Raw genomic sequence first — 18,101 nt, 5'->3', positions numbered from 1 at the left:
TCACTAACAGACAGTACTAACCATAGAGTTTAAAAAAATCGTGTCCATGACCACCATCTTGGCAGTGCGTCTTTCCCGGATAACAGATTAATCTGATGCGGGACGTGGGTGGAGCTAAGGTGCCTGTTGCTGAAACCACGCCCACCTAGCTTGACGTGATCAAGTTAGCTCAGGTTAAGGAGCTAATGCTATATGCTACTGGCAGTACCATCGCAAGTGCTGTGCCAAGTGTGCCACCGCACAGGGCCTTGCGCTAAAGTGGCAGCTGACTTGATGATGTAAAGCCAATAGTTAAAGTTCATGTTTTTGCCCCATAGCTAAAAGTGAGACCAGTGTGATGCTGTATTATTTTGCTAGTTAAAGATGTATTATGCAGTAACTTAAAATATTGCTCTGAGCATGTGTGTGTGAGTGATTCATGCGCATACATGTCAGTCAGCGCGGCATCGCAAGTCAAGTTCATAAATGGGGCCATAGATATTACCTAAGAAGTTCAAGTAAATGCGCTAGAAAGCCACACTCATTCAAGGATGTGCATTTATTGCATGGATGCAGAGTAAGCACTGACACCTGCAGGATTTCATCTGATGGTGAAGAAGCAAGCATATATAGTCTATCTATTCCATGAGAGCAACGGTGTCAATACCGCAGAACGAGTGTAGCCTCTATATTTATAGACATTTTTAAATCTGAAAACTCCAAAAAGCAACAAAATTGTCAGACATCCATGTCATGAGTGCATGTTCACAAGGGAATCCAACTGAAAAACAGCACTGGTTGTTCTCTCGATACTCGACAACGACGGAAATCAACGGTGTGGGCGAAGGTATACTGGGTGTATTAAACTGAATGAAATAATCACGAAAAAAGCATGGCAGAGATGCCAAGTTCAGTGTGTGGAATTAGCTGAGGTGTCGGGATGCTAACAGACAGCAGACAAACAGCTAGCAGTGACAGCAGCGGCAACCCATCTGTCACTCAAGTGGCCACGCCCTTAATTATACAGAATTTTAAGGCTTCATATAATTTAAACAGGGAGATACAGATTTGACTTCCTTTTGCATCCTTCCGTGTTCCGTGTTCGATTCCAGAGAGAGACCGGGAGGCTGCTGCTCAGATACTACACAGCAAAATCCCCAGTGTTAAATTAACACTGCTCAGTGTTTATATAATCCACACTCGGAGTGTTATAAGTAACACTGAAGCAGTGTTAAAGTTAATTATATAATTAAGCGATTAATTGAGTGATGATTGAGCATCATTGAAGATACCTGATGTTAACAAGCAGAATCACTGAAGGAGAAAATTTTAATTTGTGAGTCGTCATTATGGTGATCAGTGTGTGCTTTAGTTGGGCTCTTGACCCTTAATTTTTTATTTTAGATTTAGTTTGGCTGCTGTAACTTGAGTTATAATGCCAGATGAACAAAGAGAAAAAGTGATATGATGGTGTTGGTTGTGTTTTAACAATCATTATTTGACCTGAAACACTGAACTCATTGTGAACCTAATTTAGTTTACTTTATTGATTATAGCAGCACTGTCCTTGTACAGCATAATATGTTTAGCCTTTTCAATGCAATCAAAATGATTTCTTCTTAATAGTTGTTCAGATACAAAAAAAAAAAAGCTTCTGAAATGTTTTTCATCTAGGCACACATAGACATCAAGAATTAACATATTAATTTTAGCAATGGTGACAAACTGTATATTCAGATAAATAGATCAACTCTAAACATAACCTCATTATTTATTCATACCGCAATGCATGTTGGGAGCCATGAATGAGTTTTGTTTGGTGGCACCCAGAATGCGCTGCAACATGCTTTATAATTGTCACCATTGTTGAGATTCACAGGCTGATTCTTGATTTCTGTCTCTAAAAACATTTAATTTGTGTATAAGAACGATTTTTAAGAAATCATTTGTGCATTGTAACTGTTTAATTATGCTGTTCAAGGACAGTGCTGCTATAATCAATAAAGTAAACCTAATTCAGGTCAAATGATTGTGAAATAATGATTGTTAAAACATCAAACACCATCAGATCATCTTTTCTCTTTGTTCATCTGTCAGTTATAACTCAGTTACAGCAGCCAAACTAGATCTAAAGTTAATAGTTTAAGGGTCAAGAGCCCAACTAAAGCAAACACTGATCACCATAACGGTGACTTAAAATTATTAATTTTCTCCTTCAGTGATTCTGCTTGTTAACATCAAGTGTCTTCAATAATGCTCAATCAGCACTAAATTAATCACTTAATTAGCTCATTAACTTCAACACTCCTTCAGTGTTACTTATAACACTCTGAGTGTGGATTATATAAACACTGAGCAGTGTTAATTTAACACTGAGGATTTTCCTGTGTAAGACATCTATAATAATCATTATAGTGAACTATAAAAGACGTCATAGCCATGATAAAATGTTATATTGTAGCTTACAGCAGTTTAACCAGCATTCTATATTTTTTTTTTAGATTTAAACGCAAAGGCAATGAAAAAACTTTAGCCAGCAGAATAAAAATATTTTGTCCAGATTGTTATTGAATGATTAAAACCCACACATAATCTGATTGTTTTTGTGATATAGTCTGTTTATGTGTGCTTTATTCCAGGGTGATGTACGAGGCAGAGATGCCGATGTCTCTCTGACGGCCTTTGTTGTGATTGCCATGCAAGAGGGCAGAGGGATCTGTGCTGGATCAGTTGGTGTAAGTCAATTTGTTTCACCTCCAGTGGCCGCTCGGGGATTTCTAAAATAGAGGAAGCACAGTAGTGATCTGGGGATCCTCTCCTGAGTATTTCTCTATTATTAACTGCTTTAGAATCCCTTTTTGGATCCCTTTTAAACATAAAATGTAAAAACACAGGGCCAAACCAAACACAGGGCCTCTTTCAAAGGTGGTTTACAAATTTTTGATTGCTAATATTACTTAAGTCAAAAATTGTGTCAAAGGGGGTAAATTATTCAAACTGACGGTTCTTCTTCACAGCCAAAACATTGCAGTCAGTGAGTACTGTACGTGGCCACAGAGTCAAGGCAAACAAAATGAATATCTATGACTTCATTACTGTCTAAAACATTTTTTTCGGTCATTCGACTGTATCACTTCCCACATAGCAACATTGTGTCGGCCCAGATCTGGCCCACATCTGGCACTTGTGGAATGCGGATCTGACCTTGTGTGGAATGACGGCCCTTGGGCGGCTCACTCCTGTTTGCCAGATCTGGGCCACAAGCAGGCCATAGCAATGCCACATGTCAGCCAAGAGCAAAGCAATAAGCCAGAACTGGACCTTATCTGAGCCACAAAATCTGTGTATATTAAATATGGAGTCATCTCAGCCTTAATAAGCCTGTTAACAAGCAGAATCACTGAAGGAAAGAAGACTCTCATGGAGGAGCGGAAGCATAAAGGAGGAACGACGGCAGTGAAGAGCGAAAGAGGACAGTGTTGTGTTTTGTTTTATTGTGACAGCAGTCGTCCGTGAGGGGCTGCTGTCTTTTACTTTCATTTTGTATTTGTTTTATTTTTGATATTAAAGATATGAATGTTCGCTGGTTCCCGCCTCCTTCTTCCCGGGTTGTGGCACCAGTGTAACGCAGTTCAGATATTATGGGAAGAAGAGGCGTCACTCCTCCTTTATGCTTCCGCTCCTCCATGAGAGATACGAGACCGGTGCGTCGCGCAGGTGTAATCAGTAATCATCAGTAATCACGCCACCGGCCTCGTCCTGCTCTCGCCACAATATATTCACATCACAAACCCTGTTTGACTGTAGCATGAGATCCAGCAATATTATAACAATCAGTTAGACTTTAACAAACATCTCTGGTACTGTAATTTACTATTATCACTGTAAAGCTGCTTTGAAACAATTCATATTGTTTATAAGTGCTATATAAATGAAGGTGACTTCACTTGACTTGACTTGAAGAGTTAGGTTAAAAGTTCTGAGATCTACATCCTACAACTCTTTTATAGAGTCTGGATGAAAGTATCAGGAGGGCTGTTGCTTTCTTAGAAGGTCGACTTCCACAACTGACCAATCCTTACGCTGTTGCAATGACGTCCTACGCCATGGCCAATGCTGAAAAACTCAATAAAGAGATCTTGATGAAACATTCCACCATAGGAGAAGGTCAGTCACACCAACAAGTCATCAATTTGTTTTTGTTTTCTTTATACAACATCCAACAATAAAACAAACCCAAGTGGAAGTTCTGAAATAATTAATAATGTAAGTTTTGGTTTGTAATAATAGCTGTGTGTTGGTGTAAAAAAAAACAGTAATGGAATGAATAGAGAGGCAACACAGTCCTGTTATTATTCCTGCTTTGTGTTTGAATCAGCCGGTAGGTCCTGGACTGTCGCTGGACAGCATCATCACTCACTGGAGGCGACGGCCTATGCTGTGCTGGCACTTGTGAAGGCCAAAGACTTTGATAAAGCAGGAGAGGCAGTGCACTGGCTGCGTTCACAACGGTCTCATTATGGTGGATCTGACACCACACAGGTACACTAACATCTCATCATCTGACTGTGATAAACAGATGCAGAACTTGTCTTTGAATGCTGTTCTGCACTTTCCAGGCAACCATCATGGTGTTCCAGGCCGTGGCAGAGTATCGCACGCAGGTGAAGGACCAACAAAACTTCAATCTGGATGTGGAGCTGTCCGTGGCAGGAAGAAGCAAACCTGTCAGATTTACCATTAAAAGAGACAATGCGCATCTTACACGGTCAGACAAGGTGAGGAGAAACTCATCAACCTGCTTCAAAATGTGTCAATCGGATGTTTTTGTTGTATCATAGTTATGTTATTTGTCATTTATCATATTTAGTTGTCTATGTCAATAGTGTTGTGTTTGGTCAATAAAACAAGTGGTGCTCACTGCAGAGCCAAATGATGTCCAGCTTGCCCTCTATCAACAAAATGGGTGGAGCTTTCCCTAGTCCAGCTCCACCTATGTGGACCTACTGGGTGAAGCTTAACCTTAGTAGGTTAAGGTATAGGGAATAGGGTGAACCCCAATTTATACTTCTGCGTCGAAGTCACACCGTAGGCTGTGTGTAGCATGTGTACCCTTCGGCGTACCCTGACGTGCACCTCTCCAAAAACATAACAACATGCCAATTCTACGCGGACCGCAAGCGCTGTGATTGGTCTGCTAGAACTCCTCCCTCAGGTTTCACATGCTCCCTCTGCATGTGTAATTGCACGTCAACGTGGACAACGTTGCAGAAGTTGAAATAAAAACTAGGGCTGTCAAAGTTAGCGCGTTAATAACGCGTTAACGCAAAATCATATTAACGGCACTAATTTTTTTAACGGGCGATTAACGCAGCGCATATTTTCTGTTTGACCCGTGGCCCAACCCCTAGTTGGAGAAATGGAGATACACCGTGTTGGCAACTTAGCGACATTGCAGACCCCTTTAGCGATTTTTTTTTTTCCTTCAACAAAGCGCCCAAACCTTATTTAGTTTCTGAGAATCTACCGGTACCGCCGGTACTGCTCTCTCAGCACGCGCGCCTCTCTCTCTCTCTCTCTCTCTCTCTCTGCGTGTCGCGCGGAGGAGCAGCGCTTTAATTCAGTTAAACAGATATTATGTTGCTTCTCTAATTTTACAAATATACACGGATATTGTCTTTAGCTTATGTGTATTTGATTTCACCAGACGACGGCTCGATTATCAGAATTTTTGTGCAGATTAACGTCTTGGAAGGGAGAGCTGGTTATGTTTATTGGGTCGCGTTTCAGTCACAATTTCAAATTCATTCCGTTGTTTGACAACAGAAACAGTAAAATATACCAATGAAAACTGTTTTTGAGAATTTAGCTTCATCAAAATGGGCACAGAGAGAGACAAACTACAATGTAATAATAAATGCTAAATGTACATTTAGCATTTTCAGAAGAGCTGCCCTGTCATGCAAAAATCAAAAAAAAAATTTGTTAGTAAATTGCTCAGTGCAAAGAAAGAGAAGTAATGGGAACATGGCATTTCTTTGTTCTTTCTACATGCGTCTAATAGACATGAACAAGTTCTTTGAAAAAACATCTATGACCTCTGAAACATGTCTCGTCTTCATGCTCTATATTGACTGGTTTCAATAATAAACATACATTTGCATAAAGCATCTATATTTATCCATGCCCACCTTGATTAGAGTATTACAAACTTGAAAAGTATTAATTTAAGGTATATTTAGAACAAATAAAAAAATGTGCGATTAAATGCGATTAATCACGAGTTAACTCACGACAATCAATGCGATTAATCGATTAAAATTTTAATCGATTGACAGCCCTAATAAAAACTAATCTGTAGTCTACAGCGTAGAGCAGGGCTATTCAGATGGTGTTCCGTGGGCCAAATCCGGCCCGCCAATCATCTCCATCCAGCCCGACGACACCAACCTCCCTCCTCCTCTTTTCCTGGCAGTGTGGATAATTTAGTTTGATACTCGCTTCGATTTACCTGAGAAATGTTTTACATGCGAATATTTCAGCAGTTATTATATGTGTCCCGTATTTCTGTCGACTGAATACCAATCATTTGTGAATGAATCATTCTTTTGGTTCGATTCTTTCTAAACGCGCTTGCATAACGGTCTAAAACTATTCGGATTCATTTGGACCGCTCCGTCACTGAATCATCTGAAGCGGTTTCTCGTTCAGTACAGTAACAACAAATAGCGCTGTTTTCAGTTGTTTCAACACGGCCCAGAAAAGAGTTGTGTTTACTCCCGGTCCTGGAAACTATTATTAATCAGCGTTGCGACAACCAGTGGGAAGCGTTTCAATGCGACAGACACCTCTCTGTTACAAACCACATCACTCGATGGTTTAACTACTATTATAAAATTGGATGAAACAGCCTCAACATTCCCAATAAGACTGATGAGGAAAGCAGGAGAAACATTGTGTCTTGAACGAAATTAGAAGACTTTAAATCCCCTAACCACCCTTACAAACATTTACCATGAATGTACTGTAGTAATTTACCATGGGTTGGGTAGAAATGTGCAATATTCATATTGAATACTATGTTATAGTGATTTATATTGTATTTGATTTATTAAGTGGATAGAGGAATATATAATTAATGTTTGTTATGAAATTATGTCAGTTTCTTTGTAAAGGTGTGTATAGTTTTTAACTTGTGTTAAGGCATTTTTTATACAGTGGGAGCGAGTAGCCTGTGGTTAACAAGTCTCACTGTCAGAATATTTTCATTTAAGCATAACATTTATGAATAAAATTATTATTTTTCACCAATAGCTATGAGTTTGTATAATTCATTTATTTGTTCCAAGGAAAATAGTTGTAAATGATCAAGTTTTTATTTATTATGGTTTTATATATCTGCATACTGTTGGGTACCACATTTCCAAGTAAATACCATACTTTTTTAGGTTTACTTTAACTTATTTACTGAAACTGTTATGTTTCAATAAATAAGCTAAACCCCCAAACCACCCACCGGCCCACCTCAACTTTTCGATTTGATAAGGCGGCCCTTGAATGAAGCTAGTTAAAATAGCCCTGGCGTAGAGGCTCCGGAGTAGGCCTTGAAGTAGACTAAATCAGCCTTGAAATTAGAGTTAGGGTGTGGCTGGACCTTCAAGCTCCACCCTTTATGTCCAAAGACGGGGAGCTGGATGTCAAGCTCCACCCACTGGCTCTGCAGTGAGCAGCCTCTCCAATAAGGTCTTCAGATATCTCCATTACATCATGGATTTGATTATCCTGCTGACTCGAGTACGTGTGTTCACTCAACAGGTGGAGATCAACAAGGACTTCAATGTGACGGCTAGAGGAACTGGAACAGCCACTCTCTCAGTGAGTGTCTATAAGCGTTTATACGGTCAACAGCAAGATTAAAGCGTTTGACCATCTAATCTGAGACGTGCTGCTCTTTTCAGGTTCTTACGCTGTACTACGCCAGACCTGTTGAGAAGAAGTCTGACTGTACATTCTTTGATCTGACTGTTATTATGGAAAAAGCCCCTGAAAGTAAGATTGACAAAGAGTTCATTCACTTTCCATTAATTTAGAAAGTGACATCTCCAAAATACCCATGTGTGTTGGATTTTTGTGTTAATTATTATATATTTTTTTTGCCTTTAGCAAAACAAGAGGGAGCCATTGAAACTTACAAGCTCACTATGGATTTCTTGTATGTGAACAAATTTCCTAATATGTTTATTTTTATGTCAAGGAACCATTTTTATTTGTAATTAATCAGCATGTACTCATTTAGGCTGTTTTCACACTTGGTTTGTTTGCTTGGTCGGAGTTCACTACATTTCATGAACACGATTACTAGCAACAGCTGGTTACCACCGTTACACTAGCGGAGACTCAAACTTCACTGCGTTCTGACACAGATGTAACTTGCTCTTCAAAAAGTTAATTCTGAAACAAGCAGCTCTGTTTACAGTATACATTGTACAGTATACTACAATATAATAATTCTGACATCAAGCAGACTGAAAAGCTCTAGTGTGGAAGCAGCCTTAAATGTAGAATCAGTTGATGGAGGAAAAATGAAGACCTACAAAATCTGTTAAAATCTGAATTTGTTCTGGATCTGTCCTTCACAGCTACAAAAGTGAAAAAAAAGATGCCACCATGACAATTCTGGACATTGGCATACCGACGGGATTTAAAGTGGAAACCACAGATCTTGAAGAGGTATTACGCTGATAAACTGATGCAGTGATGCTTCATATTTGTGTAAATGATTCCATTCTAGAAACAAAAACTCACGAGCCCTGTGGGGCATCTCAGTACCAGTAGCTTATATGTAAATAGATGAGGAATCTAATAAACATCTACAGACAGGACATTTGATCATATCATGTATTGTTATTTTTTTCCTCATTTTCTTGCCCTCAGTTGTCCACAGGGAAGGAGAGATACATTCAGAAATTTGAGATGGACAAGGTGCTGTCAGAGCGAGGATCCCTCATCCTCTACTTAGATAAGGTATTTCAGCAGACTGTGTTGCCTGATCATTTCCATCTCTTTTTTTTTTTTTTTTTTTTTTTTTGGACCTGAAAACCACGTGCTTTGCTTTATATTTCTGTAAGCAATTGTTGAATTCTTGATTCTGATTGGCTGACAGATGTTCAAAAGTGCTCATTATTTCACTTATAAGTATGATATTGATATTTCACACAATATTTTAAAGCACAAGAGAATGTACAACTATACGACAAGCGACTCTGTCTTTGCAGGGTAAATGTAGCTATAGATGTATTTATTAGATATTTAAATTCAGTGCACAATATACTGTATGTAATCATACATTTGCTGTGGTTTTTGTATTATTAGGTTTTGCGTAAAAAAATAAGAATTTCCTTCAGAATACACAAGATGCTTGATATGGGTCTGCTTCAACCTGCCGCTGTCACAATATATGAATATTACTCACCCGGTAAGTATTTTGTGCACGTGCATAAACACATACACACACTTTTGATTAATTAAACTGGAGCACTCATATTAACAGGGTTATTTAGTGCCATTATTAATGGCACTAATTAATTATGACAATAATTATCTGGTTTCATAGTGCTGGAAGGATGTTACAGTCATCTGTTGTTAAACTTGTGTGTGTGTGTGTGTGTGTGTGTGTGTGTGTGTGTGTGTGTGTGTGTGTGTGTGTGTCAGATGCTCGCTGCAAAAAGTTCTTCCACCCTGAGAGGGCAGATGGCGCCATTTACACACCGAGTGAGGGAAATTTCAGCCAGTGTGCAAAAGGTATTGTGCTATTACTTTTAAGTTTATACTTTCACCAGACACGTTTATCTAAAGCAACTTCTAAATGACAAACTATAAGAGCCATAAAATCTTCAAATCTTCAATGCGTCTTTCTTGCATCAAATGTAGGGGTATTTACTTTTATGAATGGGGGAACAACTTTGTGTTGGGTCTGTTATGAAAGTGTGTGTTTAAGTATAGATATCAGAAAATCAACATCTCATAACACAGAAAACTGCAGTATCCAGAAGAAGGATCAGGTCAGTGAACAGGAGCGTTTGGATAGAGCCTGTGAATCTGGCACGGATTACGGTAAACGCATGTTCTCCTTCCTCAGCCATTGACTTCTCCTTCATCCAGTCTCACGGCTGATGCTGATAACAATATATCGTGTATCATTGACAGTTTATAAAGTCACAGTATTGGATATGGATCTGGTACAGGACTCTGCCATCTATGACATGAAGGTGGAACGTGTGCTGAGAGAAGGTATGGGCAATTATTCCCGTCTGTCCATCAAAGTATATTAAAATGCATGTTTTTAGAGCATGTAACTCTTGAACTGTGGTTGACGTTTGGACGTCCTGTTAGAACTGTGTCCTGTTCTGTTCTGTCCTGTAGGCACTGATGATAAGAAAGTTGAGGGGAAAGTCAGACCATTTTTGGCTAGTCTTATTTGCAGTGACCTTTTAAATTTGGGACAAGGCAAGTCATACCTCATCATGGGCAAATCCAGTGACCTGTCACGGCTAGGAAGAAGGTGAGTGTTTGTTCTTCCTACAGGATTCTGTTTTTGCACAGGAGGACACTCAACATTTAGGATGCAATACAAACACATATGAGGAAAAACTGATTGCATTCACATAGTGATCCAACGCCGGATACTCTTATAGGTTACTCCCGTGGATCACGGCTGAACGCGTCTTCTCTCTACACTCACTTACAAACAAACATTTTTATTTTATTTTTTTTTTGCCTATCGTGCGTCTACTCTACACCCTTGCCACTAAAAAGACGGATTATATCCAAGACTTCAGTCATAAATTAGTATTAACATTGATAGCATCACTGGTAGCGTCGTTGCTAGCTTACTGTCCATCTGTTAAAATGGCGAATATATCAGATGTAAGTAGTCTACCCTTTGGTGCAGGTGAAGATACATTTGAGCTGCACGCACTGCAGTCTGAGCTGGAAGCTGTTGAGAAACCGATCCACGACCTTTTATTGAGACAAGCCGAGCTGATAGACCGGCGTTTGGCTCTTGAGACATCACGCGCCGATGCACACAAATCAGTGATTAACGTTACTAACCCGCTGACTCCGACCTCGTCTATTCCGTGCGTTTCTCAGCATCGGCCCCGAGCGCCGAGGTCGCGATCAGCCATGGTCTCGTTCACTCCGGCTCCAACACGCCACCACGAAGCCTGGGTGGTTCCGCAGCGGAAGACGCGAGTCAGGCCCAGACCAAGACTCTCTCTGACCCTCCCGGTTTTCGAGTTATCCACACAAAACCGCTTCTCCCCTCTTCGCGAAACAGAACGCGATGCTGTGATCATCGGCGATTCCATCGTTCGGCACGTACGTTAGGTAAAAGTAAGGTGCACAGTCACTGCTTTCCTGGTGCTCGTGTTTCTGTAATCGCTACTCACGTTCCCGAGATTCTGAACGATGACGAGCGCGTCGGAACTGTGGTATTGCACGCGGGAGTGAACGACATCAGGCTGCGCCAGACGGAGGTTCTAAAGAAAGACTTCAGGAATCTGATCGATACGGTACGCAGCACATCGCCCGAAACAACGATCATAGTGTCAGGACCGCTTCCCACGTTCCGACTAGGGCATGAAAAGTTCTGCAGATTATTTGCGCTAAATGAATGGTTAATGTCATGGTGCAGTGAGCAGAAACTGCTCTTTCTAAATAATTGGAATCTGTTTTGGGAGCGTCCTAGGCTTTTCCGTGCTGATGGCTTACACCCAAGCAGATTCGGAGCAGATCTTTTGTCGGATAACATCTCCAAAATGTTAAATACCTTTTGACTAGTAACCAAAAGTCCAAATCATAGTCTCTGCTGCACCAATTTAACTGATATAAATACTAGTGTAGAACATTGCATAGAAACCGTGTCTATTCCTCGTTTAGTGAGATCAAATAATAATTCTACTGCAGGATCTAGGAAAAATCTAATTGTTATTAAAACAGAAAATGTTGCTATTAGTAAACAAAAACAATTTCTAAAGCTAGGTCTTCTAAACATTAGATCACTCACACCTAAGGCAGTTATTGTAAATGAAATAGTCACAGATAATAGCTTCGATGTACTTTGCCTTACTGAAACCTGGCTTAAACCAAATTATTATTTTGGTCTAAATGAGTCTACTCTATCTGGATACTGTTATAAGCACGAACCCCGTCTGATTGGTCGTGGCGGCGGTGTTGCAACAATCTATAGAGATATTCTCAATGTTACTCAGAAAACGGGTTATAAGTTTATTTCGTTTGAAGTACTTGTGCTAAATGTTACGCTCTTAGATGTTAGAAAAACATCCCTATTATCTCTAGCCTTGGCTACCGTATATAGACCGCCTGGGCCTTACGCTGATTTCCTAAAAGAGTTTGCAGATTTTCTGTCAGATCTATTAGTCAATGTCGATAAAGCATTAATTGTTGGAGATTTTAACATACACGTAGATAATCCAAATGATGCGTTAGGGGCTGCGTTTACAGATTTATTCAATTCATTTGGGGTCAAGCAAAACGTCACCGGACCAACTCATCGTCTTAATCATACACTCGATTTAATTATATCATATGGAACCGATCCAACCGATATTGATATTATACCGCAAAGTGATGAAGTCACTGACCATTACATGGTAACTTGCATATTACGTACTGCTGTAATATGTCATGCGGCGCCGCGTTATCAACCAGGCAGAACAGTCCTTCCATCCACCATAGATAATTTCTCAAATTGCTTATCTGATCTGTCTCAGCTGCTGCCTGAACCCAAACAAACAGATGAACTAGAAGAACTAACTAGCACTATGAGCACCATTCTCTCTAGAACATTGGATGTTGTTGCACCCATTAAATTAAAAAAGGTCAGAGAAAAAAGTAAAGCACCATGGTACAATAATACTACGCATGTTCTAAAGAGAGAAACCCGTATTTTAGAGCGTAAATGGAAACAAACTAATTTAGAGGTCTTTAGAATCGCGTGGAAAGACAGTATGTCACGTTATAAAAAGGCCCTAAAAGCAGCCAGGGCTGAGCACCTCCGCAAACTAATAGAAAATAACCAAAATAATCCAAGGTTTTTATTTAACACCGTGGCTAGACTAACAAATAAACAGACGTCACCCGAACAAAATATCCCGTTACAGTTCAGTAGTAATGATTTCATGAACTTCTTCACTGAGAAAATAGAAAGCATCAGAACCACAATTGTAAACGTTCAATCCTCAATCGCGCCTTATAATTCAGCCTCAATTATCACCCCGCAAGAACAATTACAGTGCTTTACAACTATAGAACAAAAAGAGTTAAATAAACTTATCACTTCCTCTAAAACAACAACATGTTTATTAGATCCCATACCAACTAAACTACTGAAAGAAGTGTTACCTGTAGTGGAAGAGCCTCTCCTCAATATTATTAACTCATCTTTATCTTTAGGTCATGTTCCAAGAACATTTAAACTGGCAGTTATAAAACCTCTCATTAAGAAACCACAATTAGATCATAATAACCTAGCAAATTATAGACCCATTTCAAATCTTCCATTTATGTCTAAAATATTAGAAAAAGTTGTGTCCACTCAACTGGGCTCTTTCTTGCAAGAAAATGATATCTATGAAAAGTTTCAGTCAGGATTCAGGCCGCACCATAGCACTGAAACTGCGCTCGTTAAAATCACAAATGATTTACTTTTAGCTTCTGACCAAGGCTGTATCTCAATATTAGTTTTACTTGATCTTAGTGCTGCGTTCGATACTATAGATCACACAATACTCTTAGATCGACTACAAAATTATACTGGTGTTCAAGGACAAGCATTAAGCTGGTTTAGATCATACTTATCTGACCGCTACCATTTTGTCTATTTAAATGGAGAAAAATCGATCATAACTCCAGTAAACTATGGAGTGCCGCAGGGATCTGTGTTGGGCCCTCTATTATTCTCAGTATATATGATGCCACTTGGAAATATTATAAGGAAACATGGAATTAGTTTCCATTGTTATGCTGATGACACTCAAATATATATTTCATCACGGCCGGATGAAAACGCTAAATTATCCAAATTGACAGAGTGTGTTAAAGATATAAAAGATTGGATGACGCGTAATTTTCTTTTATTAAATCCAGACAAAACAGAGGTATTATTTATTGGTTAAAAAAAACACCCACAAAACCTCTCACAATACAACTTTAACATCGTAGGATGTCCTGTTACTTTATCCTCTACAGTAAAAGACCTGAGTGTTATACTCGATTGTAACCTGTCTTTCGAAAATCATATTTCATATGTTACAAAAACTGCCTTTTTCCACCTTAGAAACATTGCTAAGCTACGTAATATGCTATCAGTTTCTGATGCAGAAAAGTTAGTTCATGCATTCATGACCTCGAGACTAGATTACTGTAATGCTTTATTAGCCGGTTGTCCTGCATCCTCAATAAACAAGCTACAGTTAGTCCAAAATGCAGCCGCTAGAGTTCTTACTAGATCAAGAAAATATGATCATATAACACCGATTTTATCATCACTACATTGGCTACCTATAAAGTTCCGTATTAATTATAAGGTATTGCTACTGACTTATAAAGCCCTAAACGGCTTAGCTCCAGTCTATTTAACGGATCTTCTATCGCCCTATAATCCATCGTGCTCTTTAAGATCAATAAATTTGAGGCTTTTGGTCATACCTAGGATATCCAGATCAACCAAAGGAGGGAGAGCATTTTCACATTTGGCTCCGAAACTTTGGAATAGTCTTCCTGATACTGTTCGTTGCTCGGACTCGCTCTCCCAGTTTAAAACTAGATTAAAGTCGCATCTCTTCAGCCAGGCATTCATATAATATTTTTAATCTTACAGTTCAAACTACAATCCGGCCTCTAGTTCATAAATGCCAGAGGAGAACTGGCCCCGACTGAGCCTGGGTTCTCCCAAGGTTTTTTTTCTCCATTGGGTCACCTGATGGAGTTTTAGGACACCATTAGGTCACTTGATGGAGTTTTTCGGTTCCTTGCCACTGTTGCCTTTGGCTTGCTCAGTTGGGGATATTTTGGGGATATTTAATTTTATTTTATCAATCAATAAATTCCACTAGAAACAAACCTTGTTGTATTATTTTAATACTGTGAAGCTGCTTTGATACAATCTGTATTGTGAAAAGCGCTATACAAATATACTTGACTTGACTTGACATAGAATTGCTGTATGAGTCATTTGTTAGACAGAGGAAAACTGAATCACACACAAGAAGTGCACGTTAGTGTCATGTTTGTGTATTTAATGTCCATTAATGGTTGTTTATACCATGTTTTGCATGTTTTTTGTGTTGTTTTAAGTCTGAAGTACATCTTTGGAGAGCACACCTGGATTGAATACTGGCCGACAAGAGAGGAAAGCCGAACACCAGAATACAGGGATCAGTACACTGGCATCTCTGCGCTTCAGGAAAGGCCCTTTAAAGAAATATGTGCTACGTTATAGTATAAATATTCTTGATTAAAAGAAATGTAACATAATCTCTCTTAATAATCATGGTGCATGATATACAGTGCCTTATATTGAACTTGAATTCTTATTTCAAGATCTTGTTTCTAATATTCTAACTTATCTCGGTTGTTTAAATTCTTTTATGCTGTCAGGAGTCTGAGTCGGTCGCATTTAAATTCATCCACTTCTCCCACAAACGTTAGTGTGGCTGGTGAAATATATAGGAATATATTTACTCTATTTACAATGCGTGTTTGATATGAATAAAAACATGTCAAATTATGATTGAAATGTTATTTCGAATATTGGCGCTTCCATAAGAATATTTCCTTATGTTTTTTCTTGTAGGCTATTTATTTGAATGTAAATATCTAAAGCTACAAAAACAAAAATGTGGTTGAAAACACTGGACAGTTTTTGATTTATGACAAGCGCTGAGGGAGTATGGCATGATCATACATCTTAAAAGGGTTAAAAGTGTATTTTATTGCACATGGTTCCTCCCCTTTGATGCTCATGGTTGTGCGATCAACATTAACCCATTCATTGAGTCAGATGACTCGCCATTTAGACCAGTAAGTTTTTACCTGCGGTTACTGTTGTGAATTTGGCTGATTTCTTTATTTTTTCTTTATTTTTATGTATATATATGTACTACATATCACAAAATTCCAGCAAACTACACTACATTACCCATATACCCCCTGGTCAAGGTCTATAAGTAGACCTCAGTTAACATTTACAACGTGTGAATCTGCTCCATGTGAATCCATGAACTTCATGCCATGTGAATTACCCAAGACTTCATCATCCTGAACTTAAAATAAAAGAGAGCAAAGGACTGGTATTTGTCCCGTGTTTTAATCAGACACGCAGACAAGTTTCTGCAATATATTTAACATCTGATATCCAACAGTTACCGTTTTCAGCGTAGTCACATCACTCACGCGATCTCCTTTTGAAATAGTTATTTCTCATAAACCATATTTGTCAACATATAAAAATGTAATCACTTTTACAGTAATTTCAAAAAGAAATGTGGAAAATGAAAAAAACATGTTGAAATCAAAATTGAATTTTTTTTTTAAAGTGAATAAAGCAGTATTTTTTAAAAAAAATATTTATTTGTACACATTGTTGTTTTTAAAATAACAGGCCTCATAAATAACTTCCCTTCCCTCTTGCAACAACATCTCTTTCTCTCTGATTCATTAATATTTTAAAATAATTTATTTGGAAGAACAATCGCATTATTTAGTTCTGCTTGTCCCACTTGACACAAAATTGACTATTATGATTTCATCTGAGTTGACCAATTATTGCTTTCTGACTGAAATTGAACGTTTGAACTGCATGCAAACGCACTGATATGGTGCACAATGACTCTAACTCACCAACTAATGATTTCCATCAGCTCAGCAAACAGTTTCACAATCATTACATTAATTACACTAAATTCAGTTTATTTTAGAAATGGCTTGGCTTCATGTTGGGCGATGTTCTCCACTCCTGACTGCTACATCATCTCCAGAAATCCCTTTACTCCGGACAGATTAAACACTTAGGACAAAAAAAATATTCAAATATTTACTCAATGCACAGAAAGAAAGAAAAAAGAAGAAAATTCTAATACACTTTAAAAATGTTTTAAATGTTCAGATTTACTTATGTTTAAGTGATTATAATTCAGCAAACTTTATGCTTAAGGGAACAAAATAATAATTTGCCAATGGGGAAATTAAGAAAAATAAACTTCTTCAAGATAGGTTCAAGATATGAATTATACAATTTTGCTTTTTAAATAAGATTAGCGTGAAATGTTTAGGTAATTTAAGGGGCAAACTAATCATTTTTAAGAAATTATTTCTGGACAGTAGGCCCATATTTTCTTTTTTGTATTAGTTCTCTTGGCCAAGAAGCAGGTTTACTTAAAGGCACAGTATGTAAGTTTTGCCACTAGAGGTCACTTATTCAAAACAATAGCAAAGGCGTAGCTTGATGACGCTGTGAATGAGTGTGGAATCATGGGAGATGTCGTCTTCACCTCCACAGCCGATGGAAAGCAATCTGACGGGACTCGGGCAGAAATCATGGTCATGGATGAGCTAATGCAGGTGTTGGCAACCTTTTAGTCATGAAGTGCCATATTTAAGTTCTGTGTTTATCACTGCGCATAACCCCACCCAAAGGGCCACCCATGCGCATTGGTCGTGCTAATGGTTTGTCAGAGCTGCGTGCTTTTATTGCCTTGTGCAGTTTAATTCTCACACTTTAATAGTATAACTCCTACCTTAATATAAGAAGCTGTGTTACTATGAGGAATGATTACCTCAAAATACAGATCAAGTGCCAGCGATTAACCCTCAGCGTGCCATAGGTAGTTGAAGTTTTATTAATGTTACTGTGGTATGAAGCAGGGCGGGGCCGAGAACAGAACGAGGCCAGTGGAGTGAATGCTAATGAGAGACATCTGCGTGACGCACCAGTCTCGAGTCCCACGGAGGAGCTCCAGAAGGAGATAAGAAGGAATGATGGCAATGAAAGTGAGAGAGGACCTGGGGCCTGATTCAAAAAAAATCTTCTTAAGAAAGAA

General features: G+C 38.7%; 1 pseudogene across 1 annotated transcript in view; it reads left to right on the top strand.

Moving 5' to 3' along the window:
* LOC311077819 (complement C3-like) overlaps positions 1–16,626 on the top strand; it is a 37,007-nt pseudogene extending 20,381 nt beyond the window's left edge. Inside the window, exons 25-39 of the transcript XR_014609570.1 lie at positions 2,619–2,714; positions 3,990–4,146; positions 4,358–4,521; positions 4,599–4,757; positions 7,795–7,854; positions 7,938–8,028; positions 8,143–8,191; positions 8,619–8,709; positions 8,914–9,003; positions 9,352–9,454; positions 9,691–9,780; positions 10,012–10,092; positions 10,186–10,269; positions 10,402–10,540; positions 15,358–16,626. The product of XR_014609570.1 is annotated as a complement C3-like (transcript). The remainder of the gene's footprint in view (positions 1–2,618; positions 2,715–3,989; positions 4,147–4,357; positions 4,522–4,598; positions 4,758–7,794; positions 7,855–7,937; positions 8,029–8,142; positions 8,192–8,618; positions 8,710–8,913; positions 9,004–9,351; positions 9,455–9,690; positions 9,781–10,011; positions 10,093–10,185; positions 10,270–10,401; positions 10,541–15,357) is intronic.
* The last annotated feature ends 1,475 nt before the right edge of the window (positions 16,627–18,101 follow it).

Source organism: Abramis brama (genome assembly GCF_963993115.1).
Source record: "Abramis brama genome assembly, chromosome: 2".
Lineage (NCBI taxonomy): Eukaryota > Metazoa > Chordata > Actinopteri > Cypriniformes > Leuciscidae > Abramis > Abramis brama.
Note: the sequence above shows the minus strand (reverse complement) of the source record. Positions and strands in the feature narration are given on the sequence as shown.